Source organism: Jaculus jaculus, chromosome 1, assembly GCF_020740685.1.
Source record: "Jaculus jaculus isolate mJacJac1 chromosome 1, mJacJac1.mat.Y.cur, whole genome shotgun sequence".
Lineage (NCBI taxonomy): Eukaryota > Metazoa > Chordata > Mammalia > Rodentia > Dipodidae > Jaculus > Jaculus jaculus.
Genome location: NC_059102.1, coordinates 176,549,538 through 176,577,472, shown reverse-complemented (window position 1 = coordinate 176,577,472; position 27,935 = coordinate 176,549,538). Strand labels below are relative to the sequence as shown.

The window sequence follows — 27,935 nt, the reverse complement described above, 5'->3', positions numbered from 1 at the left end:
GACGTCTACCCGGAGACATTGCAAGCAATGTTGCTCTAAACACCCTTGTGTAGTCTGTGCATGGATATTCATTTTCTTTCCTCTAGTTTTAATAGTTGGGAGTAGCCTTGATAGCAGATTTGGCACAGCCACACAATGAAATACATCTCAACAAGGAAGATATGCACTATTATCATTTGCAACAGCACAAATGAATCTCAATGGAGTTATGCAGAGTAAAATGAGCCTCCTCTACAAAAAGACAGTGCCTATAGTATATAAAACCCTTAAAAAGTGAGAAATCTGTGTAGTAGCAGGAGAGCAGTTATGGGGCTGAAGGCCAGGAGAGGAATGAGCAGAGTTTGGGGGATGATAGATATGATCCTTATGTTGATTACAGTGATTGTTTCATTGTACATTTCAAAAATGTGTAACTTCCTGTGCATCAAGAATACCCCTAGATGTAAAAAAAATAATAATAATAAATAAATATATATAAATCGAATGGGCAGCAGAACAACACAGGAAGTGCTCAAGTTTGGCTAAAGCCAGTCACGTGAATGCATGTTATTGACATTACTGGGCAGAAGAACAAGTGGACAAATATTGGGGATTCCATAATCTTAGCATGATCGAATAGTTTTGACAAATACTTGTTTTACCCTATGAGCTGCGCTCTATCCAAGGATCTAAGTGTAGGTCAGAGAACCACCCAAAACGAAGAAATGCCTGCACTTGGAGATATTTAACTTTTAGCATCTTAGACTGTGAAAAGGAGAGGAATGCGCACCGACATGCTAGGGACAAATGATAGCCACAGAACTCAGGGCTCAAGGCTGACTTTGGAAGTGGCAGGAGCAGAGTGGAAAAGATATGTCTGGGAGAATGAACGTAATTGGCCCCGGGGCTGGAGACCAGGATGGGCAGAGGTGACCGGAAAGAGCCGCCATGTGTCCCCCAGTGCCCGCGGCCCAGGCGCCCCCAGGCTGTCCCCCAGCAGCTGCCCCGCCCGCGCGCCCCGCAGCCTTCCCGGGCAGCCTTGGGCGGGCACGCGCCGCTCCGCTAGGGGGCTCCGAGTCCCTCCGCACGCGGGCTGGAGGTGAGTCCGGGGCGGGGCGGCGTGGGCGGCCAACGGGCCAGGCGAGCGCAGGTGGGGCGGGGGGACGGGCGCGGGGCTCGCGGGCTGCGGCCAGGTGCGCGGCGGCGCGGCGCTGCGTCCTCTCGGGCCGGGCTCGCGGACGGGACCGCGGCGACTCCGGACCCGGGCCTCGAACCTGCTCCGGCCTGGCTGCCCGACGAGTCGGACTTCGCGGAAGTTGGGGTTCCCCAGAGTTGAGGTTCAAACTTCCCGCCGGAAGCCACCTGAGATGGCGTGAGTAAGAGAGGGAAGAGAAGGGGGAAGGAAGGGAAGGAGGGGGAGGATGCTGACCTTCACTCCGCTGTGCATCCTCCACTGTGAGTTTCTTAAAGCCACAGGCTCTCTTGCTGGTCTCAGGGTTCTGCAGAGGAGCCCACGCATGCCTCTAGAAACGCAGGGCACCCATAGAGCTTGCTGTTCACCCTGATCGCTGACCATGAAGTGGGGGGACATCCGGATAAGTTGTCTGCTATTGCCAGTCTCTGCTGGGCTCCAGGAAGGAAATCAGAGCTTTGTCTGTCTTTTCCTGCTGTCATTCTGCATGCACTCCCCTTAATATCCAAGGGGACCATTCTCTAGTCATTTTAGGGATCAAAGAAGGGAAACGTCTTTATTAGCAAATTCCCAGACTCAAAGGATTCTGATAAGCGACCAACCAAACCAACTGAAAGCCCAGGAATCTGGTTCATGTCCTGCTGCGTCCATCACCATATCTCCAGCCTTGCAGGTGGACGATTTGCCCCACAGACTTTTGCCTGGAGACCTGCAATAATTATTGGCACAAGAGGGCCCTAGTGTCCATCTCCTCCTGTAGTACTTTAAGGTGGTTGAATGTTTGGCATTATTCTTTGAAGAGCTGGGCTTTGCCGGCCTGGATTGTTTGGTCCTGGCTTCTTGGGCTGTGTTCATAAGTAAATAACTGCATCTGAGCCTGGTTTTCTGTGTTTCAAATGGAAGCATTCAACTTACTCTGTAAGGCGTTTCTGAAAGACCCCCAGAGGGAGACCTTCACTGAAGTCTCAAGAAAGCACGCACCCAAAGACACTCGGGAGACCCAACTTGCTGCAAAAGCATGAGGCTTTATTCGGGAAACCAGAGCTCTGGGGTCGACAGGTGTCTCATGCAGGATACAGAGGAGTCGACCCTGAGCCCTATTGGGTGTTTCTTTTTATAGGGTTTTTAGCAAGGAAAGGAAAGGGGAGGGGGTTTCACAAGGGTATTTGCCAAGCTTGTACAGTTATATCTACATATCTTAATTGTGCATAACCAGAGTTTAAGTCCTTGGTCAGGCTGTCTTGGGAAACTATTTTATTATTTTGGTTATTCTCAAAACTGTATTTTTGTTTTTCCCCTTCCTGGGACATAAAGTTTAGGTTGACCTGACCAACATATATCTTGGGCCATTCGCAGCCTATCTTTTAGCCTATTTTTGATTTACTTCTGAATATACAGTTCAGGCTGTCCAGCTATTTCTTCACCAAGTTTACTTGAAAATTTTCTATCCTGCCTTTCATTTCAAGGTAATCACTGTAAACTTTTGGTCCATAATAGTCAGGCATCGTTAACTTGCTTCCTGTCAGGAAACAACTCATATTTTACATAGTTGGATTTCAGGATTTTTTGATGTCAAGAACACATGTATCTTTAAAATCTCTGCATGGGCCAACATGGTGGAGATTTCATTGGCATGATCACCTGACACGAATTGAGTATCAGTTACTTGCAAAGCACTCTGCTGACTGTGGAGCCCACATTCCTGTGCCCTGGGCTCTTTGTTGTCACACAGTCTCCTCCTTTGCTGAGACAGCGAGGAAGCACATGGCAGTGCCTTTGGATTTTAGTCTGTGTAGATTGGAAGTGAAATGTAATCTGCCAAGTGGCATCTCTTCCTCCTTACCTTGGCTAGCTAGCTAAGGTCAGTTGTTGTTACTCATTTATTTTGAGAGCAAGACAGGGGGAGAAAGAGCCAGAAAGAGCGAGATGGGAGCATGGGGTCTTCAGCCAGTGCAAAGGAGGTCCAGACACATGCACCCTTTATGCGACACTGTGTCTTCACTACATGGGACCTGGAGATTCAAGCATGAGTTCTTGTGCTTCCAGGCAAGCGCCTCACCACTAAGCCATCTCTCCAGCACTTAGGTCAATTTTTTTAAATTAGTTTTCTATTCTGCAAGTATAGGCAGTTTAGTACCATTATTAGGCTCATCCATGACCTACCCCCTCCCCATTGACCCCTCCTTTTTGAGGTATATGGGTCGTGCATTGTGGGTTAGGTCAATTTTTGAAGTCACAGGTGTTAGGACTAGTAATTCCTCATACCTGTTGCCACTTCATTCTGGTGTATTGGATTCTTTCTGTACCTCGAATTGTCCACATGCTGCCTGGAGACCTTGTAGGAATGTTAACCTGAGGATCTGTGGTCTTAAACAGAGATGATCAACATCATTGTTCCCTTCCTAACAGAATGTGTGGTTATCTGGGCTCACATAAGACTCTCAGACTTACAACATAAAAGTCACTTGAGGGCTGGAGAGATGGCTTAGAAATTAAGGCACTTACCTGAGAAGCCTAAGTACCCTAGTTTGACTCTTAAGATCCCACATAACCCAGATGCACATGTGACACAAATGCATAAGGTCACCCATGTGCACAAGGTGGTGTACACTTCTGGAGTTTGATTGCAGTCGTTGGGGTCCCTGGCACTCCATTTCTTTCTTTCCCTCCCGCTCCCCCACACCTTGCTTTCTCACATGAAAACAAAGTCAGTTGAAATCTATGTAACCCAAAATTATATCTACCACACATTTTTAGAGATTAAAAGTAGGAGAAAAAAATGAAGATCAAAATGATCAATTCCAAATTTAATTTTGTTTGGTAAAAGATGCGTAAAAATTTGGCTTTGGAACACTTAAAGGTTCCCATAATATTCTTATTTTTATGTTTCTCATGATGCTGAAGATTAAAAAAAAGTGCACAGCAGAGATGGCTGAGTGGTTAATGCTCTTATCTGCAAAGCCTAAGGATCCAGTTTTGATTCCCCAGTACCCACATAAAGCCACAGTGATGCATGTCTGGAGTTCTTTTGCAGTAGCTAGAGGCCCTGGCATGCGTATTCTCTCCCTCTCCCTATCTCTTTCTCTCTCTTCTCTCTCTCCTTGCAAATAAATAAATCAAATTATTCTTTTTTTAATTTAATTTATTAGTTTTCATTTCAGTGAATACAGGCAGTTTGGTACCATTATTTATGCTCATCTGTGATCTACCCCCTCCCATTAGACCTTCCTTGTTAATGAAAATGGGTCGTGCATTGTGGAGTTAGCCCCCAGTTATTGGTATGATAAATGTCTCTGCAAATCATGACCCACCATGTAACTCTGACATTCTTTCTGCTCCCTCTTCGGCAAGATTTCCCTGAGCCATGTTGGGTTCATTTTTGGTCTGCTTCAGTGCTGAAGTGTTGGGGGCCTCTGAGGCTTTGGCTCTCTGATTTGGTAGGAGTTGATTTTTCTCTGCGTTGATCTCCTTCCCCTTTGTGCTGGTATCCGGTTCACAGGAAAACATCACCCTTGCTTATTTCGCCAGTTGTCCTTAGTTTCAGTTGGGCCCCTTTTGAGGTATGTTGGGGCAGCTCTCTTCTTAGGATCTGCATCTATCTGGAAAAGAGAAGCAGATTCTCCAACGGAGAGTAAGTTAGCACCCGGAAAATTGAGATACCACTTACTTTTTTGATAGCCAGTTTGATAGGTGTACGCCTTCTTATACCCCGTGATTGATGGTAGCTTGATATTGTAGAGTGGGCTTGTGTTTGGGTATGGTTCTGACTTGTTTCCCAGCTCCAGCTAAGGGTCTAGTACCACTGAGTGGATCAGTTAGCCAAATCAAGAGCAATTGATTCCTCCCCATGGCTGTGTACCACTATTGCACTTGTGTGGGCATCACATCCGGTTATTTGTTGCTAATTAGGTTAAGCAATGTGTTGCTTGGACAGATCTTGGTCCTTTCCCCCAGTCGCCTATGTAGCGCCTTCTGGCACTAGACACGCTGACTGTCTGGGGACTGACTCTCTCCTGGCTTCCAGCCATGTCATTCCATTTTACGCGTCAGCTGTGTATGGAGTCTTCAGCAATAGGGTCTTATCACTGGCCTTTGGTGGGTCATCAAGTACTCTGACAGAAGTCTGTCATTGTTTTGGGAAACCTTGTAGGTTTCTCTGATCAAAAGCTCATTGTGGATGGTAGGCCCAAGCTGGAAGTGGGTGTTACAGGACAGTGTCCACTAAGAAATTGAGGAAAAAGATAACTAATATACAAGAGTTAGAGAGGAGAGAGATAGAGAGGAGAGGGGGAGAGGGAGGGAGGGAAGATGTAGGAGATTTAGGTCAGTCTTGATCCTACCCTCTCCAGTGTCTTGTGGTTCAGGTGTTTCCTGTAAGGGTCTAGTGAAGGTTCAGCCATTTGGTCTGTCTTTTAGGAAGTAGAATTTTATGGTACCATTGCCGTTTGGGTCTGGATTACTGTTTTCCACCCTTTGATTCCCTCCCCGCCCTCCCATCCATCTTATTGTCTAGTCCATGAGGTGCTTGCTGGGTATGTAAGGCATCTTGGGCAGATTCAGTTTAGGTGTTGCAGATGAGTGAGAGTATGTATCGATTTTTTTTCTGTAATTGGGTAAGTTCGCTGAGAATGATCTGTTCCAGGTTCAACCATTTTTCCTCAAATTTCTTTATGTTGTTTTTTCTTACTGCTGTATAGAATTCCATTGTGTAGATATACCACATCTTTGTTATCCATTCTTCTAATGATGGACATCTGGCTTGATTCCAGCTTTTAGCTATTACGAATTGAGCTGCTACAAACATGGTTGAGCAAATCTCTCTGGCTTTTGGTTTGAAGGTTTTAGGGTACATGCCCAGTAATGGTATAACTGGGTCTGTTGGTATTTCTATAGTCAGCTTTTTCAGGAGTCTCCATATTGCTTTCCAAAGTGGTTGTACCATCCTGCATTCCCACCAACAGTGAATGAGTGTCCCTGCTTCTCCACATCCTCGCCAGCATTTATTTTCATTTGACCTTTTGATGTTGGCCATCCTTATTGGGGTAAGGTGGAATCTCATAGTTGTTTTAATTTGCATTTCTCTGATGATTAGTGATGATGAACATTTTCTTAGGTGTGTGTTTGCCATTTGTATCTCTTCCTCTGTGAATTGCCTGTTTAAGTCTGTGCCCCATTTTGTGAGTGGGGTATTTGTCTTCTTATTGTTTAGACTTTTGAGTTGCTTGTAAATTCTAGAGATAAGGCCTCTATCAGTTGGATAACCTGCAAATATTTTCTCCCATTCTGTGGGTATTCTATTGGCTTTGCTTATTATATGCTTGTCTGTAAAGAAACTCTTCAGCTTCATATGATCCCAATGGTTGAGTGACTGTTTAAGAACTTGAGCCACTGCGGTTTTATTCAGGAAGTCTTTTTCCATTCCTATATCATGGAAGGTACTTCCTAAATTTTCTTCCAGTAGTTTTCGAGTTTCTGGTCTTATATTGAGGTCTTTGATCCATTTGGATTTGAGTGTTGTGCATGGTGAAATGTGTGGATCAAGTTTTAGTTTCCTGCATGTGGTTATCCAGTTTGTCCAGCACCATTTGTTGAAGATGCTATCTTTTTTCCAGTCTATATTGTTTGGGCCTTTGTTGAATATCAAGTAGCTATGGTTGCTTGGCCCAAAATCTGGGTCCTCAAGTCTATTCCATTGGTCTATACTCCTGTTTTTATGCCAGTACCATGCTGTTTTTATTACTATGGCTTTGTAGTATAAATTTATATCGGGTATGGTGATGCCACCAGAGGTATTTCTTTTGCTGAGGATATATTTGGATATGCGAGGCCTTCTGCCTTTCCATATGAAATTTGAGATCATTTTTTCTATGTCTGTGAAGAACACTGTAGGGATTTTAATTGGAATTGCGTTAAATCTATATATTGCCTTTGGTAGGATTGTCATCTTCACAATGTTAATTCTGCCTATCCATGAGCATGGGAGGTCTTTCCATCGTTTCAAGTCCTCCTCAATTTCTTTTTTGAGAGTTTTTATATTTTCGTTGTATAGATCTTTTACTTCCTTGGTTAACGTTATTCCAATGTATTTTAGTTTTTTTGTTGCTATTGAAAATGGAACTATGTCCTTTATTTCTTTTTCTGTGTCTTTGTCATTTGCATACAGAAATGCTTCCGATTTTTGTGCATTGATTTTGTATCCTGCTACTTTGCTATAGGAGTTAATCACCTTCAGGAGTTTTGGGATGGAGTCTATCGGGTCTCTTACATATACAATCATGTCATCAGCGAATAGAGCTAACTTAACTTCTTCCCTTCCAAATTGTATCCCTTTTATTTCCTTCTCCTGTCTTATTGCTTGAGCTAGAACTTCCAGAATTATATTGAAAAGCAGAGGTGAGAAAGGACATCCCTGTCTTGTTCCTGATCTCAATGGGAATTCCTCCAGTCTCTCTCCATTAAGAATTATTTGGGCCTTTGGAGCTTTGTATATTGCCTTTATTATATTAAGATGTGAACCGGCCATACCGATTCTCTCCAATGTTTTGATCATGAAGTGATGTTGTATCTTGTCAAAGGCCTTCTCTGCATCTATCGAAATGATCATGTGATTTTTATGTTTAAGCTTGTTTATGTGGTGTATTACATTGACAGATTTTCGTATGTTGAACCACCCTTGTGTTCCTGGGATAAATCCCACTTGGTCCAGGTGGATAATGCTTTTGATGTGTTGTTGGATTCGGTTTGCGAGAATTTTGTTGAGGATCTTTGCGTCTACGTTCATTAGGGAAATAGGCCGATAGTTTTCTTTTCTTGTGGCGTCTCTGCCTGGTTTTGGGATTAGGGTGATACTAGCTTCATAGAAGGAGTTGGGTAGTTTTCCCTGTTCTTCAATTGTGTGGCACAGTTTTAGGAAGATTGGTTTGAGTTCTTCCATGAAGGTTTGATAAAATTCGGCTGGGAATCCATCTGGTCCTGGACTCTTCTTTTTTGGGAGGTTTTTTATTACTTTTTCAATCTCCATGAGTGTGATGGGTTCATTGAGGTGGTTGATCTTCTCTGAGTTTAGCTTTGGTAGATGATATGCATCCAGGAATTTATCCATCTCCTCCACATTTTCCAGTTTTGTGGAGTAGAGGTTTTTGGAATAAGTCCTGATGATTCTGCCGATTTCACTGATGTCTGTTGTGATCTCTCCTTTTTCATTTTGAATTTTGTTAATTTGGAGTCTCTCTTTTTTTTGCTTGATCAAATTGGCCAGAGGTTTGTCAATCTTGTTTATTTTTTCAAAGAACCAGCTCTTTGTTTTGTCAATTGCCTTAATTGTTTCCTTGGTTTCCAATTCATTAATTTCTGCTCTGATTTTAATTATTTCTTTCCTTCTGGAGCTATTTGGGTTGGATTTTTCTTGTTTTTCCAATGCCTTTAGGTGGATGGTTAGGCTATTGATTTGGGATCTTTCTGTCTTTTATATGAAGGCATTGAGTGCTATGAATTTTCCCCTGAGGACTGCCTTCATTGTGTCCCACAAGTTTTGGTATGATGTGTTCTCATTGTCATTCAATTCCAGGAATTTTGCAATTTCATTTTTTATTTCATCCACTATCCATTTATTGTTTAAGAGTGTGCTATTCAGTTTCCAGTTGCCGTTGGGGCTCTTGTTGGTTTTTTTGTTGTTGATTTCTAGGACTATAGCATTATGATCTGACATCATGCAATGAATTATGTCGATTTTCCTAAATATGTGGAGGCTATCTTTGTGACTCAGTATATGGTCTATTTTAGAGAATGTTCCATGGGCTGCTGAGAAGAATGTGTAGTGTGTGGATTTGGGATGGAAAGTTCTGTAGATGTCTGTTAGGTCTACGTGCTCTATGGTTTTGTTGATCTCTCTTACTTCCCTGTTGAGCTTCTGTTTGGATGTTCTGTCTATTACTGATAATGGTGTGTTAAAGTCCCCAGCTATGATGGTGTTGGTGGTTATTTCTGTTTTATTGGCAAGTAGGTTTTGTTTTATGAACTGCGATGCCCCTGTGTTTGGTGCATACAGATTTATGATTGCAATATCCTCTTGATGGATTGTTCCCTTGATAAGTAGGAAGTAGCCTTCTTTGTCTTTTTTGATTGTTTTTGTTTTGAAGTCAACTTTATCTGATATTAATATAGCTACACCTGTTTGTTTCTTATTCCCATTTGCTTGGAATATTGTTTTCCACCCTTTCACCCTGAGGAGTTTTCTGTCTTTAGTGGTAAGGTGGGTTTCTTGAAGGCAGCAGATTGAGGGGTCTAATTTTTTGATCCACCCGGTTAGCCTGTGTCTCTAGATGGGTGAATTAAGGCCATTAATGTTTAGGGTGATGACTGTGAGATTTGATTTGATCCCTATCATGTTGTGGTGGTAGAGGTGTGTTGGCATTTTCATGGAATTTAATTTTTTTTTCTCTATCTACTCTGGGTTTGGTTGCTGTGATCTTCTTCTTGTAGGCATTTGTGTTTGGATATTTGTTTCTTCTCTGTGGAGAATTTCCTGGAGTACTTTCTGTAGGTTTGGTTTTGTGTTCATATAATTGTAAAGCTGAGTTTTGTCATGGAAAGTTTTCCTTTCACCATCTATTATAAGGGAGACTTTTGCCGGGTAGAGTAGTTTGGGTTGAAAGCCATAGTTTCTTAGAGTTTGGAGAGTTTCATTCCAGGCCCTTCTAGCTTTCAGGGTTTCCATTGAGAAGTCTGAAGTAATTCTGATGGGGTTTCCTTTGAACGTGGTGTGCTGTTTTTCCCTAGCTGCTTTTAGGATTTTTTCCTTGGTGTCAATGTTTAGAGTCTTAATGATAATATGCCTTGGGGAGTTTCTCCTTTGGTCTAGTCGGTTAGGCGTTCTGTTTGCTTCTTGAATCTTGATGGGCCTTTCTTTTAAGAGACGGGGGAAGTTTTCTGCAATTATTGTGTTAAATAAGTTCTCCATGCTTTGGTCTGAAATTCTTCTCCTTCTGGTATTCCAATGATTCTGATATTAGGACGTTTAAGTGTATCCCACAATTCTCTCATGTTCTGTTCACAGGAACTTTTGAACTTACTGAAATTTTTGGACTCTCGTACTGTTTCTTCCATCCTGTCTTCCAGATCAGAATTTCTATCTTCCACTTTGCTGACTCTATTCTTGAGAGCCTCTAGTGAGTTTTGGACTTGTTCAATTAAGTTTGCATTTTCTACTACTTTCCTATGTATCACTTCCATCGCTTTGTCCAGCTCCCTTTTTGTCTCACTTTCTGATTTTCTTGCTGATTCTTGGAAATCATCCTTGCATTTCTTTATGTTTTCATTTAGTTTGGCCAGCTGATTTTTAAGGTCCTCTTTTTTTTCACTCTCCCTCAACTCTCTTAGCTCTCTTTGAATTCCTTCCAGTGTCTTATCATATTGCTCTAGCTTAGTGATGGTAGTATCCATATGATTATCTATCCTTTGTAGCTTTCCTGTCAGTTCTAGCAGTAGTTTGGTCAGGGTTGCATTGTTCATTGCTTCCATTTGATGTTCTGATCCTAAACACTCTTCTATGTTTTGGTTAGTTGTGATCCTTGTTGCACTGGGTGATCTGTCTGGATTTTCTTCCATTTTATTTTTCGTGTTATTTCTTTTGTGCTGTGGTCTACCCATGTCAGTGTATGGGCAGGTAGGTGGGTGGATCACCCTGGGATCTAGCTTAATGCGAATCCAAGGCAGCCTGGGGCAGTTATAAGCAGCCTGCGTTTTTGCTCAGTCTTGCTAAAGCCGCCTACCTATAGCCTGGCAGGGGCACCAAAGTTGCCTGAATTTTCACCCAGTAATGCACCTACGCTGCCTGCCTTTGAGCTTGAAAGGGGACTGAGGTAGCAAGCCCTGAAGGTGCCTAGATTCTGGCTGGGTACACTGGGGTCTGTAAACAGTCTGTGCTCTTCCGCCTCAGGGGAGTGGGGTCTGGGTGGTGATGTACAGGTAGGGGATGGCAGCTGCGCTGGCGCTAGTGACTCTGTGGACTTATGTGGCTCTTGCTGTGGGGTGGGCCCGCTGCACGTGCAATTGTAGTGCAGAGGCATATGATGTGGGTACGTAATCAGGACACAGCAGAAGCTGACCGGTGGCAAGTGATGTGAGCACAGCAGCAGGGGATCTGGCAGCCACCTATTCACGGCAGGGGTGGCCCCCACAGGCCTGCGAACTGAGCACCACGTGGCTGTCAAATTATTCTTAAAAGTATTTTTGTACCTTTTATTGCTATTTTACAAATTGTTATGGTTAAAGTATAGTATATCTGTATACTTAAGGCATGTAATTTCCGACTTCAGAAAAAGCCTTTTGAAAAAAGCTAAGCAAACCACACAATTTTTATTTCCATAAAATTTATTCTGTCTTTACTCTTAGTTTCAAATTGATATATTTAGTCAAATATAGGTGGTTCACAAACAGAACAGATTGGGAGCTGGTGAGATGGCTACTGGTTAAGGTGCTTGCCTGCAAATCAATGCTGGCTTCTACAAATCCCACATAAGCTAGATGCAAAATGTCACACATGCAACTGTAGTTGTTTGCAGTGGCTAGAAGTCCTGGCGTACTTATTCTCTCACTATCTCTCCCTCTCTCTGACCCAAATTAATAAATAGTAAAATATGTGTGTGCATGTATACACACACACACACACACACACACACATAAATATTTTCTATAAGAAATCACTACAGATGGAAATACAGTGTGTGTGGATGTGTGCATATGTGTGTGAGACGTAGCACATGCATGTGTGTGTGTGGGTGTATGCGTTCCTTTCACATGCTTACAAAAGGAAGAGGAGAATGTTGTATGGCCTTCATTGGTCATCTATGTTTCTGTAAGACTGTCTCTCATTAGGACTGTCCCTCATAGTACTGGAGTAATTGATGTGTGCCCACACCCAACGTTTTCACGTGGAGGCTGCTGAATTGAACTTGGGCAGTCTTGGGTTTCTGGCTCTCTGTCTCCGTGGTTGAACTGAGGGCTGTTAGTCTAGGCGTCCTGCACAGTAGTGGTAGAGGTGCTTGTACTGTGCAGCCAGAAGAGAGGCCTGACTCCCCACTAGTGGTGTAGGGGCTGGGAGCTGGTAGGGTGTGGGTGTGTGCTAGGGGGCTCTGAGGGCCCCTAAGACTGTTGAACTTTATCCTAGGAGTGCCATGCTCATCCCTAGCCCTTAGCTGAGCTGCAGAGACATGGCATCCAGCATCCAGCCTGGGAGGAGTGGGAACTGAGTCCACCAAAGGGCAGGTATGACAGTCACACATCATTTAACCTGAGACGTTGGTTGGTTACACCTTAGACACACTGTCAACCCATGACACATCGCACAGGTGAGGGGAAGGAACACAAGCACCTTTCCTTACCTCCTTGTTCTTGCATATCTGTGACTAAAGGGTTTGGCCTCAGCCCCAGATGCAGCAGCATAGCCAGCCTGCAAGATCCTTGGCCTGCGCAGGGCAGGGTGCATTTCCAGCTCTCCTTCTGTCTCTCCCATTCTGTCTTGGCTTTCTCTCCCACTGCAGTCCAAGTCTGCCCTGTCCTGAGAGCCTCAGGCCACTCTTTGATCTCCAGCCAAATCTATCGAACACCTGGGAGGTCCCCATTACCTCTGACCACACAGAAGTCCCGTGATGCCACACTGGGGACTCTGGGCCCCAATTATCCCATTCACCCGAGTCTTACAGAATTCATGTAGTGAGCTGACACTGCCAGTGATGATGTCAGTGAAATCTTCTGCCCCTCTGTGGTGTTGCTCCAGCCACATTCTGAAATGAATATTCATAAGTATGCACACAAATATGGCTGACACAGCCTCACCTGTGGTGTTGAGAATCTAACACCATAGTGAATGCTAAAACTCTTGTGACCCACTACAAGGATGTGCTGTAACCTTGACTTTTACCTCCTCAGTGGGTCATCCCTGGTGAGCCTCTGTGTCCTGTGGGCCTGAGGACAGCCAGCCTCTTGGATGTGTCCACCCCTGCAGGAGGGCGCTGCACCAGCAACTGTGCCATTCTCTGACTGCCACCAGTCTTGTTGTCATATGACTGAGAAGACCACCCATTGTGGAAGATGGGGAGCTGTGTGTCCTCTGCTGGCTTATTCCTCTGTGTACCTCTGTGGGTGGAGAAGAAGTGAACCCTGGGTGGAGGCTGAGCAGGGCCTTATCCAGAGTCCCATAACATGAAGGGAATTAGGAAGCACCTGTAGGTTAGCAGGTTGGCATCCTACAAACCAAGCTCTCACCAGTAGGGAGCAGGACCAGGAATTCAGCCTGGGGAGAAGGTGAGGCCTACAGGCAGGAGAAAGACAGGAGGAAGAGAACCCAAGAGTGGACAGTCCAGGACAACAGGGGGGTGGAATCAATAAGGACTGGCCTGGAAATAGGCACCTTTATGTGCTGTATCCTGTGTTCCTTCACAACGTGATCAGGCTTGAGTCAGACATGCATTGGAAAATCCCTGCCCCACTAGCCCAATAGCTCTTGTCCCAGAAACCCCAGATTTGGTCATTTGAATGTGTCATCCCATAGATTCAGGCTTGAAACTTGAGTCTCAAGTGGGCAGAGCCCTCCTGGAGAAGAGGCTTGTCACAGAAGGTAGGTCTTGAGTCCAGCCCTAAGGTGTGTGGAGAGCAGTTTTAGAGCTCTGACTGTGGTTGCTGGTGTTGGCGGGCTGAATGGTGGTGACTCCCCATTATTCATCTGTGGAAGTCAGCCCTAGTCTTCCACCATTGATGCTGTTACCCTGGATCTGTAAGCCTGTAATACACCCTTTCCCCCATGAGCTGTTTCTGACTGGGTGTATGTCCAGCAGTGTGAAGCTGCCTGCAACCGAAATTGTTGTTGATATGTGGGGACATTGCTGCGATGATCTGACCTTGTGGATTGAGTTTGGGAACTTGTATGCTGGAGGAATGTGGAAGGACTTGGTACTTGGGTATAGAGAAGCCTCATAGTGCAGTTAGCCAAGTTTTATGGGCTATTCTGGTGAGTGTTGGAAAATACTAAATGTAGAGAGGAGAGTGGACCATGAAGTCTTGGCTTTTGAATATTCAAAGGGGAAGGACAGACATTGGAGACCTTTGTTAGAGTTGGGCTACTGGTAATGACTGGCTCTGTTCTACCCATGACCAGAGAGTTTGATCAAGGTTGAATTTAAAAGTAATGGACTGGTGTGTTCAGCAGAAGAGAAATAGAACAGAAATATATATATATATATATATATATATATATATATATATATATATATATATATTTATATATATATATATATATATATATATATTTAAATTTATTTATTTATTTATTTATTTATTTGAGAGCGACAGACACAGAGAGAAATACAGATAGAGGGAGAGAGAGAGAATGGGTGCGCCAGGGCTTCCAGCCTCTGCAAACGAACTCCAGATGCATGCACCCCCTCGTGCATCTGGCTAACCTGGGACCTGGAGAACCGAGCCTCGAACTGGGGTCCTTAGGCTTCACAGGCAAGCGCTTAACTGCTAAGCCATCTCTCCAGCCCCAGAAATATATTTTTAAATGTATGGCTTATTAGAAGAAAAATTTAATCAAGTTTAATGGAACTGGCACAGAGCATAGGTTTAGATTTAGGATTAGGTTAAATGTCAAGCAGATTACTACCATTAAGGGTGAGTCAACTGCTTTGCATTGGGACAATAGAAAAGAAGCCTGAGGATGAAATCCACCCAGGAAAGGCTGGATGATAAGAATGCAAACTCTATTTTAAGGAAGTGACTTAAAACAAAATTTTAAAGGGAGTATCTGCTCTCCAAAATCAAGGTCTGTATCCCCCTTGATTAACTAATTTGGCTTGCCTCACACATGATAATGGTTTTGAAATGGGTGGAGGCATGTGAAGCAGGGTGATGTCCCTGTGTAGAGGCCAGTGAATCTTCTCTGTAGTAGAATTACAAGCCACTACTGAGATGTGGCACGTGAAACATGGAGTGCTGTTGGCTCACATGAATTTTTTTCCCATGCTGCTCAGCCCAGCTGGAAGGCATAGTAGAAATCCAGAGACTGAGCTCACTGGCTATAGTTGTTGGACTTGAATTGCAGATGTTTGATGTGATGGTTATTGATTTGTATTGGTTCAGTCTCTCCTTGTTAAGCCCTTTTGCAATGGAAATGTTTACTTTGTACTGTTATGTACTAGAAGTGTGTAACTTGTTTTGACTTTATAGGATGCACAGTTAAGAGACAGTCTTGAGAATCTTACATCAGACTTGGGACTTTTGAACAAAGTTCAAGTTCATAAAGCTTATGGGGGACCTTTGATGGTAGATTGAATGTAACTTCCATTGTGAGGAGCCAGCAATGGTGGTGCATGACTTTATTCCTAGCACTTGGGAGGCTGAGGTAGGAGGATTGCTGTGAGTTTGAGACCAGCCTGAGACTATATAGTGAATTCCAGCCTGGGCTAGAGCAAGAGCCTAACTTGAAAGATCAAAAAAAAAATTCACTGTTAGATGGTTGTGTGTCTTTGGGAGCCCGAGATGGAATGAAGGAGTTTGAATGTATGGCCCCAGGGTTGAAGAGATAGCTTAGTGTTTAAGGCGCTTGCTTGTGAAGCATTAGAATGTATGTTCAAATCTCCAAGACCCATTTGGCCAGATACACGGCGACACAAGAGCGCAATATTGTACATGTGCACAAGGGAGCATACACAACTGGGGGGTTCTTCTGAAAGGCCCTGGTTTGCTCATTCTCTCTCTTGGCCTCTTTCACTTTTTCTTTCTGTCTCTTTCTGAAAGATTTGAAAAAAACAAAATAAAAAGAATGTATAGCCTCATGAACTCAGCTTTCAAATATGAGTCTCCAGGAGGAGAGCCCTGCTGGGAGAGAGGATATCTGTGGGTGGACCTTAAGTCCAACCCTGAGGTATATGGAGAGCGCTTTTGGAGATCTGGCCGTTCATGCTTCTGGGTGTTTGCTGGCTGTTTGATGGTGTCTTTCTACTGTGGAACTACAGGAGTGTGCCAGCCTCATCCACCACGGATAGGGTTTTCCTGGGTCTGAATCCTGAAATCAGCCCTTTCTTCCCACCAGCTTCTTCTGCTTGGGTGTTTCTTCAGCAACGCGGAGCTTACTCCAACACCAGGCTTTGCCAACCAGTGATCAAGGTGCCAAACAGCCTTGCCATGCACATCAGTCAGCTCGACTCCACAGGGGCAAGAAGCCTGCCCTCTGCTTGCAGAGCTTCCGCCTGCTCGGGGCCAATCCATGACCTAGTGAATGAAACAGGAGCCTAGGATTAGCAGGATGGTTAATCATTTATTAAAGATTAAATGAGAATATGCATAGCAGATACATCATGAAGGCCTCAAACTATCATACAGGGGTTATTCCTTTCCTGGAATATATGAAGTGGTGTAATATGTGCACCCACCACAGTGTAGCCTCTGCCCTGCCCAAAAATGCCTCTAAGTATATGGAAAAACTGGGATAGCCTGGATCTCTTCTGCCTTTCCCAGTGCACAGAATATAAGATGGAAAAAAAAAAAGGAAAGAAAATGGAAATAGAATAGAAAGTGGTATTAAAAAAAAGTAAATGATAAGTAAAATGTACCTTTCCTGAACAGAAATACACAAGACAGTATATCAGGAAAGGGAAAAGAAACTGCATGAAGAAAAAGGAAAATTAAAAAAGACAGAAAATGAGTAAAAAGGAAAGCAAGTGGACAAAACAAGGAAGAAAATGGAAAAAAAAAAACAGAACGAATTGGTTTTTGAAGATCCACAGTGCTTTGCTGAATGCACCATGTTTCCTGTGAGACTGTGCCCTGATGGTCTCAAGGCCATGACAATGCTGTCCAGCTGTTCATGCCAGAGTGCCATTGAGTAAGAATCCAGGCCATCTGGTGGAGGTCTTGTTGGTGAGGAAGGCAGCAAGGTCTCCTGGACCTCAGAGAGGAAGGAGATGTGATATCTGAGTCTCTATCACTTTTATTCCAAAAGGAATTTGGGTAGCAGCAGCCAAGAAGGAAAAGGGTCAAAATCTCTTTGCTTTCTCTTTTAGACCTGGCTGTCTGCTGATGCATTAGGTAGCTGAGGGTGAGCTTGAACTTCTGATCCAACTGTTCCCACCTGGAGTTTGTTTGCAGTGGCTGGAAGCCCTGATGCACCCATTCTCTTGCTCTCTGTCTGTTGTTCTCAAATAAATAAATAAAATGAACAAAAACCTAGAGTTTAAAATATATGTATGTATGTATATATATACATATATACATATATATACATATATATATATCACCACTAAGCCATCTCTCTAGCCCTATTTTATAATTCTTTTCTTTTTAATTTTTATTAGCATTTTCCATGATTATAAAAAAAATCCCATGTTAATTCCCTCCCTCCCGCCCACACTTTCCCCTTTGAAATTCCATTCTCCATCATATTACCTCCCCATCATAATCATTGTACTTACGTATATACAATATCAACCTATTAAGTTCCTTCCTCCCTTCCTTTCTCTTCCCTTTATGTTTCCTTTTTAACTTACTGGACTCTGCTACTAAGTATTTTCATTCTAACGCAGAAGCCCAGTCATCTTTAGCTAGTGTCCACATATGAGGGAGAACATGTGGCACTTGGCTTTCTGGGCCTGGGTTACCTCACTTAGTATAGTCCTTTCCAGGTCCATCCATTTTTCTGCAAATTTCATAACTTCATTTTTCTTTACCGCTGAGTAGAACGCCATTGTATAAATGTGCCACATCTTCATTATCCACTCATCAGTTGAGGGATATCTAGGCTGGTTCCATTTCCCAGCTATTATAAATTGAGCAGCAATAAATATGGTTGAGCACATACTTCTAAGGAAATGAGATGAGTCCTTCGGATATATGCCTAGGAGTGCTATAGCTGGGTCATATGGTAGATCAATCTTTAGCTGTTTTGGGAACCTCCACACTGATTTCCACAATGGCTGGACCAGATTGCATTCCCACCAACAGTGTATAGGGTTCCACTTTTTCCACATCCCCGCCAACATTTATGATCATTTGTTTTCATGAAGGTGGCCAATCTGACAGGAGTGAGATGGAATCTCAATGTACTTTTAATCTGCATTTCCCTGATGACTAGTGACATAGAACATTTTTTTAGATGCTTATATGCCATTTGTATTTCTTCCTTTGAGAACTCTCTAATTAGCTCCATAGCCCATTTTTTTTTTTGATTGGCTTGTTTGATTCCTTATTATTTAACTTTTTGAGTTCTTTGTATATCCTAGAAATTAATCCTCTATCAGTTATATAGCTGGCAAAGATTTTTTCCCTTTCTGTAGGTTGCCTCTTTGCTTTTTTCACTGTGTCCTTTGCAGTGCAAAATCTTTGTAATTTCATGAGGTCCCAGTGATTAACCTGTGGTTTTATTGCTTGAGCAATTGGGGTTGTATTCAGGAAGTATTTGCCAAGACCAATATGTTGAAGGGTTTCCCCTACTTTTTCCTCTAGCAGTTTCAGAGTTTTAGGTCTGATTCTTGTACATGGAGACAAAGAAGAATCTATTTTCATCCTTCTACAGATATATATCCAGTTTTCCCAACACCATTTGCTGAAGAGTCTGTCTCTTCTCCAACGAGAATTTTTGGCATTTTTATCGAATATCAGGTGGCTATAGCTACTTGGGCTTACATCTGGGTCCTCTATTCTGTTCCACTGATCTACATGTCTGTTTTTGTGCCAGTACCACGCTGTTTTTGTTACCATGGCTCTGTAGTATAGGTTAAAATCAGGTATGGTGATACCACCAGCCTTATCTTTGTTGCTCAGTATTATTTTAGATATTCGAGGTTTTTTGTGATTCCAAATGAATTTTTGGATTGTTTTTTCTATTTCTATGAAGAATGCCTTTGGAATTTTGATAGTGATTGCATTAAATGTGTAGATTGCTTTTGGTAAGATTTCCATTTTCACAATATTGATTCTTCCAATCCAGGAACAGGGGATGTTTCTCCACTTTCTAGTGTCTTCTGCAACTTCTCATTTGAGTGTTTTAAAGTTCTCATTGTAGAGATTCCTTACTTCCTTCATTAGGTTTATTCCAAGGTACTTTATTTTTTTTGATGCAATTGTGAATGGGAGTGATTCTCTGATTCCTCTGTGTGTTTGTTGTTAGCATATATGAAGGCTACTGATTTGTGTATTTATTTTGTATCCTGCTACATGGCTGTAGGTTTTGATCAGTTCTAACAGTTTGCTAATAGAGGTTTTAGGGTCCTTTATGTATAGAATCATGTCATCTGTAAATAATGATAACTTGATCTCTTCCTTTCCAATTTATATCCCTTTTATGTGTGTCTCTTGCCTTATTGCTATGGCTAAGACTTCCAAAACTATATTAATTAAAAGTGGGGATAGTAGACACCCTTGTCTTGTTCCTGATTTTAGTGGAAAAGCTTCCAGTTTTCCCCCATTTAGTAATATGTTGGCTGTAGGGTTGACATAAATAGCTTTTATTAGATTGAGATATGTTCCTTCTATTCCCAGTCTGTAGGACTTTTAACATGAAGGGATGTTGGATTTTGTCAAACACTTTCTCTGCGTCCAATGAGATGATCATGTAATTTTTGTCCTTCAACCCATTTATATAACGTATTACATTTATAAATTTGCGTATGTTGAACCATCCCTGCATCTCTGGGATAAAGCCTACTTGGTCAGGGTGAATGATCTTTTTGATATACTCTTGTATTCTGTTTGCCAATATTTTGTTGAGAATTTTTGCATCTATGTTCATGAGGGAGATTGGTCTGTAATTTTCTTTTTTTGTTCTATCTTTGCCTGGTTTTGGTATCAGGGTGATGCTGGCCTCATAGAAGGATTTTGGGAGAATTCCTTCTTTTTCTATTTCCTGGAAAAGCTTAAGAAGCAATGGTGTTAGCTCTTCCTTAAAGGTCTGGTAAAATTCAGCAGTGAATCCACCTGGGCCTGGGCTTTTTTAGTTGGGAGATTATTGATAACTGTTTGGATCCCCATGTTTGTTATAGGTCTATTTAAGTGATTAATCTCATTTTGATTTGATTTAGGTAGGTCATATAAATCAAGGAAAGCATCCATTAATTTCAGATTTTCATACTTTGTGGAATATATGCTTTTTTTAAAAAAGTTATTTTTATTTATTTATTTGAGAGCGACACAGAGAGAGAGAAAGAGACAGAGACAGAGAGAGAGAGAGGGAGGGAGAATGGGCACGCCAGGGCCTCCAGCCACTGCAAAGGAACTCCAGACGCGCGCGCCCCCTTGTGCATCTGGCTAATGTGGGTCCTGGGGATTCGAGCCTTGAACCGGGGTCCTTAGGCTTCACAGGCAAGTGCTTAACCGCTAAGCCATCTCTCCAGCCCGGAATATATGCTTTTATAATATGTTCCTATGATTTTTTAAATTTCTCTGGAATCTGTTGTGATGTTACCTTGTTCATCTCTGGTTTTATTAATTTGTGTTTCTTCTCTCTTTCTTTTGGTCAGATTTGCTAAGGGTTTATCAATCTTGTTTATCCTTTCAAAGAACCAACTCTTTGTTTCATTAATTCTTTGGATTTTTTTTGTTTTGTTTTGTTTTTATTTCATTAATTTCTGCCCTAACCTTTATTATTTCTTTCCACCTACTGATTTTTGGTTTGCCTTGTGCTACTTTTTCCAAGGCTTTAAGGTGGAACATTAGGTCATTTACTTGCGACCTTTCTAATTTCTTAATATAGGCACTTAAGGCTATAAATTTACCTCTTAGAACTGCCTTCATTGTGTCCCACAGATTTTGATATGTTGTGTTGTCATTATCGTTTGATTCTATAAAGTTTTTCATTTTCTTCTTGATTTCTTCATTGACACATTCATCATTTAGTAGTGTATTGTTTAGTTTCCATGATTTTGTGTATGCTCTATAGCCTTTCTTGCTACTGATTTGTAGTTTAATTCCATTGTGGTCAGATACAATGCAAGGAATTATTTTAATTTTCCTGAATTTGTTAAGATTTGCTTTGTGTCCTAATATATGGTCTATTTTAGACAATGTTCCATGTGCTGCTGAAAAGAATGTATATTCTGCAGCCTTTGGATGAAATGTCCTGTATATATCTGTTAAGTCCATTCCTTCTATGACCTCATTTAGTCCACATGCCTCTCTGTTTATTTTTTCCCAGGATGACCTGTCAATTGATGAGAGTGGGGTGTTAAAGTCACCCACCGCCACTGTGTTTTGTGTTATCTGTGACCTTAGTTCTAATAGTGTTTGTTTGATGAATTTGGGAGCCCCCATGTTAACTGCATATATGTTTAGGATTGTAATGGCCTCCTGTTGGAGTGTGCCCTTAATCAGTATAAAGTAACCTTCTTAATCTTTCTTGACTAATGTTGGACTAGAGTCTACCTTGTCAGATATTAGGATAGCAACCCCTGCTTGTTTTATAGGCCCATTTGCTTGAAACACTGTGTTCCAATGTTTCACCCTAAGATAATGTCTATCCTTTGTAGAAATGTGAGTTTCTTGGAGACAACAAATGTAGGATCCTGCTTTTTCACCCAGTCTGCAAACCTATGTCTTTTCATTGGGGCATTGAGGTTGTTGACATTAAGAGATATTATTGAAAGGTGTGTATTTTTGTTTGCCATTTTTTGGGGGGGTTCGGTTCTACCTGTGCTCTCTTGTGTTAACTAGTATTTGAGTGTTGCCTGTTTTTTCTAGGTTCCTTATATGTATGCTTTTCCTTTTCTTCAGCATGGAGGATTCTATCAAGTATTTTCTGTAGAGCTGGTTTTGTCTTCAAACACTCCTTTAACCTGCTTTTGTCATGGAATGTCCTTCTCTCTCCATCTATTTTAATGGATAACTTTGCAGGATAAAGTAACCTTGGTTGACAGTTGTTATCTTTTAGAACTTGGAATATATCATTGCAAGCTCTTCTGGCTTTAAAAGTTTGTGTTGAATAATCTGCTGTAATCCCGATGGGCTTCCTTTGTAGGTAACTTGATTTTTCTCTCTAACTGCTTTCAATATTTTTTCTTTGGTGTGTGTGTTTGGAAGTTTGATTATAATATGGTGAGGAGAGATTCTTTCCAGGTTTTGTCTGGCTGGGGTTCTAAAGGCTTCTTGTATCTGCATTGGCACCTCTTTCCCAATTTGGTTGAAATTTTCTTCTATGATTTTGTTGAAGACGCCTACTATGCCTTTGGAGTGGAATTCTTCTTCTATTATGCCCTGAATTCTTATATTTTATCTTTTCATAGTGTCCCAAATATCTTGAAATTCCCACTCATACTTTTCTATAAGTTTGTCTTTCTCTTTGTTGGCCTGTATTAGATCTGCCACCTGGTCTTCTAGCTTAGATATTCTGTCTCTCCTTCATCCATTCTACTGGTGAGATTTTCTACAGAGATATTTATTTCATTAACTTTGTTCTTCATTGCTAGTAATTCTGACTGGCTTTTCTTTATTATTTCTACTTCCTTATTTATGTCTTGTATTGCCTTCTTTATTTCATGTAATTGGTGTCCAGTATCTTCTTTGATTCCTTTGATTTCCTTTTTAAGGTCCTCTTTGACTCCTTTGATTTGTTCTCTGACTTCTTTGAATATATTTACAATCATTCTTTTGAACTCTTTCTCAGTCATTTCCTCTAACTTGTTCTCACTGGAGGTCATTTCTGATGCATTAATACTTTTAGGTGGATTTATATCGTCTTGTTTTTTAGTGTTTCTTGTGTTATAATGAATATGTTTTTGCATCTTGGATTAAGTTAATGCTTGGATTTTCTAGCTAGCTGGGTATTCTTAGCTGTATCAATTGATTTGATGTTATATATTTTCAGGGTAGGACCTTAAGGTGTTAGGTGTGGCTCTTAAGACTCTCAGAGTATGTACAAAGGTGCTCCTAGAGGTTGAGTTTCCCTGCTATGGGAGTATTCAAGCAGGCTGAGTGGAATAAAAAATAGGTAGATTCTAAAAGTTAACTAAACTCCGTACCCATTTAATCAAACACAGCCCCAAGTATGTATGCCAGAGTAGTTATGATAACAACCAGATCCTCTATCAACATAGAGGTTAAGATTTCTGGCCTGTTGAGGGATCCAAGTCAGCTTGTGACCAAGTGAGACCCTTCCCTGTTGCAATCCCAGTTACCTTGGATGATTTTGGTCTCAGTCAAGTTGCTGCCTGTGTCGCCGGGATGCTGTTCTGGTTTCTGGAGATGGGCACTGGCTTTTCCTGCAGGACAAACTGAGCCTGGCAACTGTGGCCCTGCAGATCAGCACCCCCGCTGCTGGAACTGCTGCTTCTAAATCTCCCTGTGCTGTGTCTGTCAGCAGCTGAAGGTGCTGCTTCTGGGCCCATCTCTGCTGCTGCTGCTGCTGCTGTAGCTGCCACTTCTGGAGGCACTGCTGCTGCTGAAGCTGCTGCTGCTGGGTCCACTGCCACTGCTGCCACTGAAGCTGCTGCTGCCCCTCCTGGGTCTGCTGCTGCTGGGTCTGCCGCTGCTGCCCCTCCTGGGTCTGCTGGTGCTGCGGCCGCTGTTACCGGTGCCAGAGCCGCTGATGTTGCTCCTGGACTCTGCTCCTGCTTGGGTCCTACTGTCTGCCTAAGTTGGTGTGTCCGGGTCCCAGGACTGTTGCTCTGTTTTCTGGAGCTGGGCTCAGGCGGTAGGGGAGGGGAGGGAGCCGCAGCTGCTCTAGATCTTTTGCTGTTCCATGTGTTCTTCTACCTCGTGGTCTGTTCCTCTGTTGCTCACTGCTGCTCTCCCTTCATGTTTCCTGAGTTGCAGAGAGCACTGGTGTGAGTGGAAGCTCCCCGAACCTGGCTTTTGCTGCGGCTGGAGCCAAGCCTGGTGGCTTTGTGGTGTGCCACCCTGCGGCAGTTGGCAGAGCTGCCAGGGCCACTTTTGCCGGCCTGTGGGGACTCTGGATGCTGTGGATCTCTTCTACTTCTCTGCTGCTGCTTCAATTTCCTATACACCTCACTTTTTAGTAAAAGTGCGTATTTTGCTGAGTTTTTTTTTTTTTTTTTGGTCTTTTTTCCTCCCAGGCAGCTTTGGCATGGTACCTATGCTCCCATCTTAACCGGAAGTCTCTGTTCTAATTCTTGATAAGTGTTCTATTCCCATTTGAAACATCATGAACACAGCCTCTACACTTCCTTTCCTTTGTGTGTCTGTGTGTGTGTGTGTGTGTGAGAGAGAGAGAGATGTGCTTGTGTGTGTGTGAGGTGTGCTTGTATGTTTATGCATGTTCATATGCCTGTGAGTGACCTTCTATGGGGGTGTACGTGTTCATGTGGAGGCCCGAGGTTGACCAGTTTTCTTTCTTGATCATTCTCCACATTATTTACTAAGAAAGAATCTCTCACTTGAGCCCAGAGCTTACCAGCTGGGCTAATTCAGCAAGTCAGCTTCCCCAGACATCCAGTCTCTGCTTCCAGATTACAGGCAGACTGCCCACCTGGCATTTACATAGGCACTGGAAATCTGAAGTCTGGTCCTCATGCTTATGTGGCAAATGGTTTATCCACTGTAACAACTCCCTAGGCCCATGGTCTGCATTCCTATCAGCACCCTGGACTTCTGAGCTCCCATCAGAACCATCCATCCAGCTCTACATTGTAGGACTTCTGTGGTTTACAGCCCCAGACTCTTCTGGGTTCCTTTCTAAATCCACATCAAAAGGCTTAAGATACACCTGGCCAGGTTTAATTATAGCCACAACCTACTTCTGTGATGCCAATTGTATATTGTAGTTCCTTTTGCAGAAGATGGGATGGAAAGATTGCAAGAGCCAAATGATGGCAGGGAGTATCTAGTGCCATTGCCCCCATACCATGAGTGACCATTCCTCTCTCCACTCAGAAACCACAACCCCATGGTGAATACCAGCATTCCACAGAGGGAAATGTACCAAAACATGACACTGTGTTCACAAAATAGAAAACTTAAAAGCAGAAATGGGACATTACCAACTCTGCAGTCATGGCATATGTCCTAAATCACTGTGCTGTGGCTTCAAGAAAAGCAAACGTTCTAGCTGCTGATAACGTTTGTATTTGACCCTTGGAATTTATGTGGAATCCCACAGAATATGTTTTATGGCTAAGTTTCTATCATTGTGTCTGAACATTTCAAAACTTTAAAAATATGACTATTTATCATAGTACTTATATCTTTGTTTACTTATAGTACACATTGTTATTTTTTTCCAGTTTGGGAATGAGACCATATTGCTGCTCTAACCATGCTTTTGTGTACATAAGTATTTCTACCTAGTGTATAATTAACACTGGAATTTTGTGTGCATCCTTCTTTAGGACATGTGTATGTTCATCAATAGAACAAATTATTGATTCTTGTTCCCTGCTTGGAATGTCTGCCCATCCCGCCTCTGCTTCCTCACACAGATGTCATTCCCAGAGGATCCCTTCTGGTCAGAAAAAGATCTGGGAATCTTCTTAATAGCAAGACCAAGGCAGCTTCAATAACCAGTGTACAGGTGACAAGGTGGCAAACAAGACTGACACACACATCAGACACTTGGGCTACACAAGGAGAACCTCTTGTCCGCTGGCATGACTGACCATGCTCCAGGACTCAATGATAGGAACACAAAAGGACCAGCAGGATGGGTAATCTATTTATTGATAATTAAATGGTAGCATAGAAGATACATCAGACAGATGCCCCCAAATATGCTTTTGTACAGGGGTCATCCATACTGCAGAATGTACCATATGTGTGTGCTCTGTTAGAATGGAGGCCCAGAATCACAGTAGCCTCTGCCCTCCCCCCCCAAATGCCTTTAAACGATTGAAAGCTAGGACAGCCTCACTCCACTCTGCCTTGCCTAGTCTGCAGTTAAGATCTTCTGCCTAGAGGCCCATGAGTATGGTGATCAAACAATGCTCAAACGGAACTCTCAAATGACCAGAGGTGAACATTGTTTGCTGGGCCTTTGATCCCACTCCAAGCATCACTAAATACAAAGAGGTTAGTTGTGGTGGAGATATGCCTCAGTTCGTAGAGAAATGCCTGAACACATGAAGGCAGATTTAGTCCCCAGCAGAGCCTAAAATGAGCATGGAGTCAAATGCATGTTATCCCAAAATTGGGGAAGTAGAGGCAGGAGAAACCGAAGTTCAAGGTTTTGAAGATTCTGCCATGGCCAGTGACACTTCTGGCTGTGTACAAGAAGGAAGAATAGAAGGAATAGGGGTAAGAAATATCAAGCAGGAAAGGGGAAAGAAAAATTGCATAAAGAAAAATAAGAATGAAGAAAAGGGAAAAAAAGAAAGGAAGGAGTCTAGAGAGATGGCTCAATGGTGAAAGCCACTTACTTGTAAAGGCTGATGGTCTAGATTCAATGCTACAGTACCCACGAGAGGACAGACACACAAAGTGGCCCATGTGTCTGCAGTTTGTCTGCATTGGGGGGAGGCCCTGATGCTCCTATACTTTCTTCTATCTCTTCCCTCTTCTCTCTATATTTTCATCTCTCTCCCATAGAAATAAAAATATTTTTAAATGAAAATATTTTTAAATATTTCAGGAGAGAGGAAGAGAGAAACAGAGAGAGAGGATGTGCAACACCAGGGTCTCCACCACCACAAATGAATTCCAGATGCATGCATCATCTGGTGCATCTGTCTTCACTTGGGCACTGGAGAATTGAAGCTGGACTGTCAGGCATTGCAAGCAAGACCCTTTAACCACTAAGCCATCTCTCCTGACCTTAAATGGTATTTAATACAGAAAAGAAGATGGTAAAATAGAGAAAGAGACAATGTCTCAACAGAAAGGACAGAATGAAAGAAAAAAGAATGGAGAAGGCATAAAAAAAAAACAGGAAAAAAGAACAAGGAAAAGTATAACAGGAAGAAAATCTAAGTTGAAAGGAAACTGGTCACCAGAAGAGAAAAGAAAATGGCATTTAAATAAAGGTTATGTAGATTAGATATTGATTAGGTAGACAATGGTGAGCTTGAACTTCTGATCTACCTATCTCTACCTCTCAAGGACAGGGACACAGTTGGGTTGGGATCCAAGTTATGGCTCCTTACACTTTAGTGGAGCACTCTATAAACTGAGAGGAAAGTGGGATTGGCAAGGAGTGACAGAGACTGGGTTGGGCAGAGTTTTGGGCTGACCTGCTAGAGGCTTTTAAATAGTAATGATGTCATAATCCTTGTAGAAAAAAGGGACACAGTGTTTGTCACAGGAGCTGTGGCAGGCCTGGACAGTATGGATTTGGCCTGACAGATTCTCCTGGCCCATGCCTTCCAGGTGTTCCTGTGGGGCAGGAAAGAGTGACCAGACTCAGGATGGGCAGCTCGTTCCACCTAGACCTAGCCTCATCCCTGCTCCCTTGGGACTCTTCTACCTGTACCTGCTTGGAGGCCATCTCTGCTGTGCTCTGGCCCTGGGCCATGTGCTGTGGCCTTTCCACACCTGGCTGTGCAGGTGTTGGCTGAGGGCCTCCTGCTCTGAAGCACTAACTGCCTGTGCAGCGCCTCCTGCTCACCTCTGAGGTGATCATAGGCAGCCCGGAGTTGTGGGTGGCACCCTTCATAGTGCTGCAGGTGGGTCAGGCACTGGTGCAGCTGCTCCTCAAGATCACAGGCCTCATGGTTCTTCTGATCCACCTGCAGGAAGGGACTAGGTTAGGAGGGTACAGGGGGACACAGGGAGGAGAGGAGGGGTAAGGGAGAGCCCAGCTTACCATGGTGTCTCTACTACATAGGGTGTGTGTAAC

The 27,935-nt window shown here is 42.8% G+C and overlaps 1 long non-coding RNA gene across 1 annotated transcript; it reads left to right on the top strand.

The window, feature by feature from the left end:
* The first annotated feature begins 1,278 nt into the window (after positions 1 to 1,278).
* LOC123460208 lies at positions 1,279 to 26,786 on the top strand. The gene is made up of 3 exons (XR_006636856.1): positions 1,279 to 1,351; positions 25,588 to 25,812; positions 26,733 to 26,786. It is a non-coding gene; the product is annotated as an uncharacterized LOC123460208 (long non-coding RNA).
* The last annotated feature ends 1,149 nt before the right edge of the window (positions 26,787 to 27,935 follow it).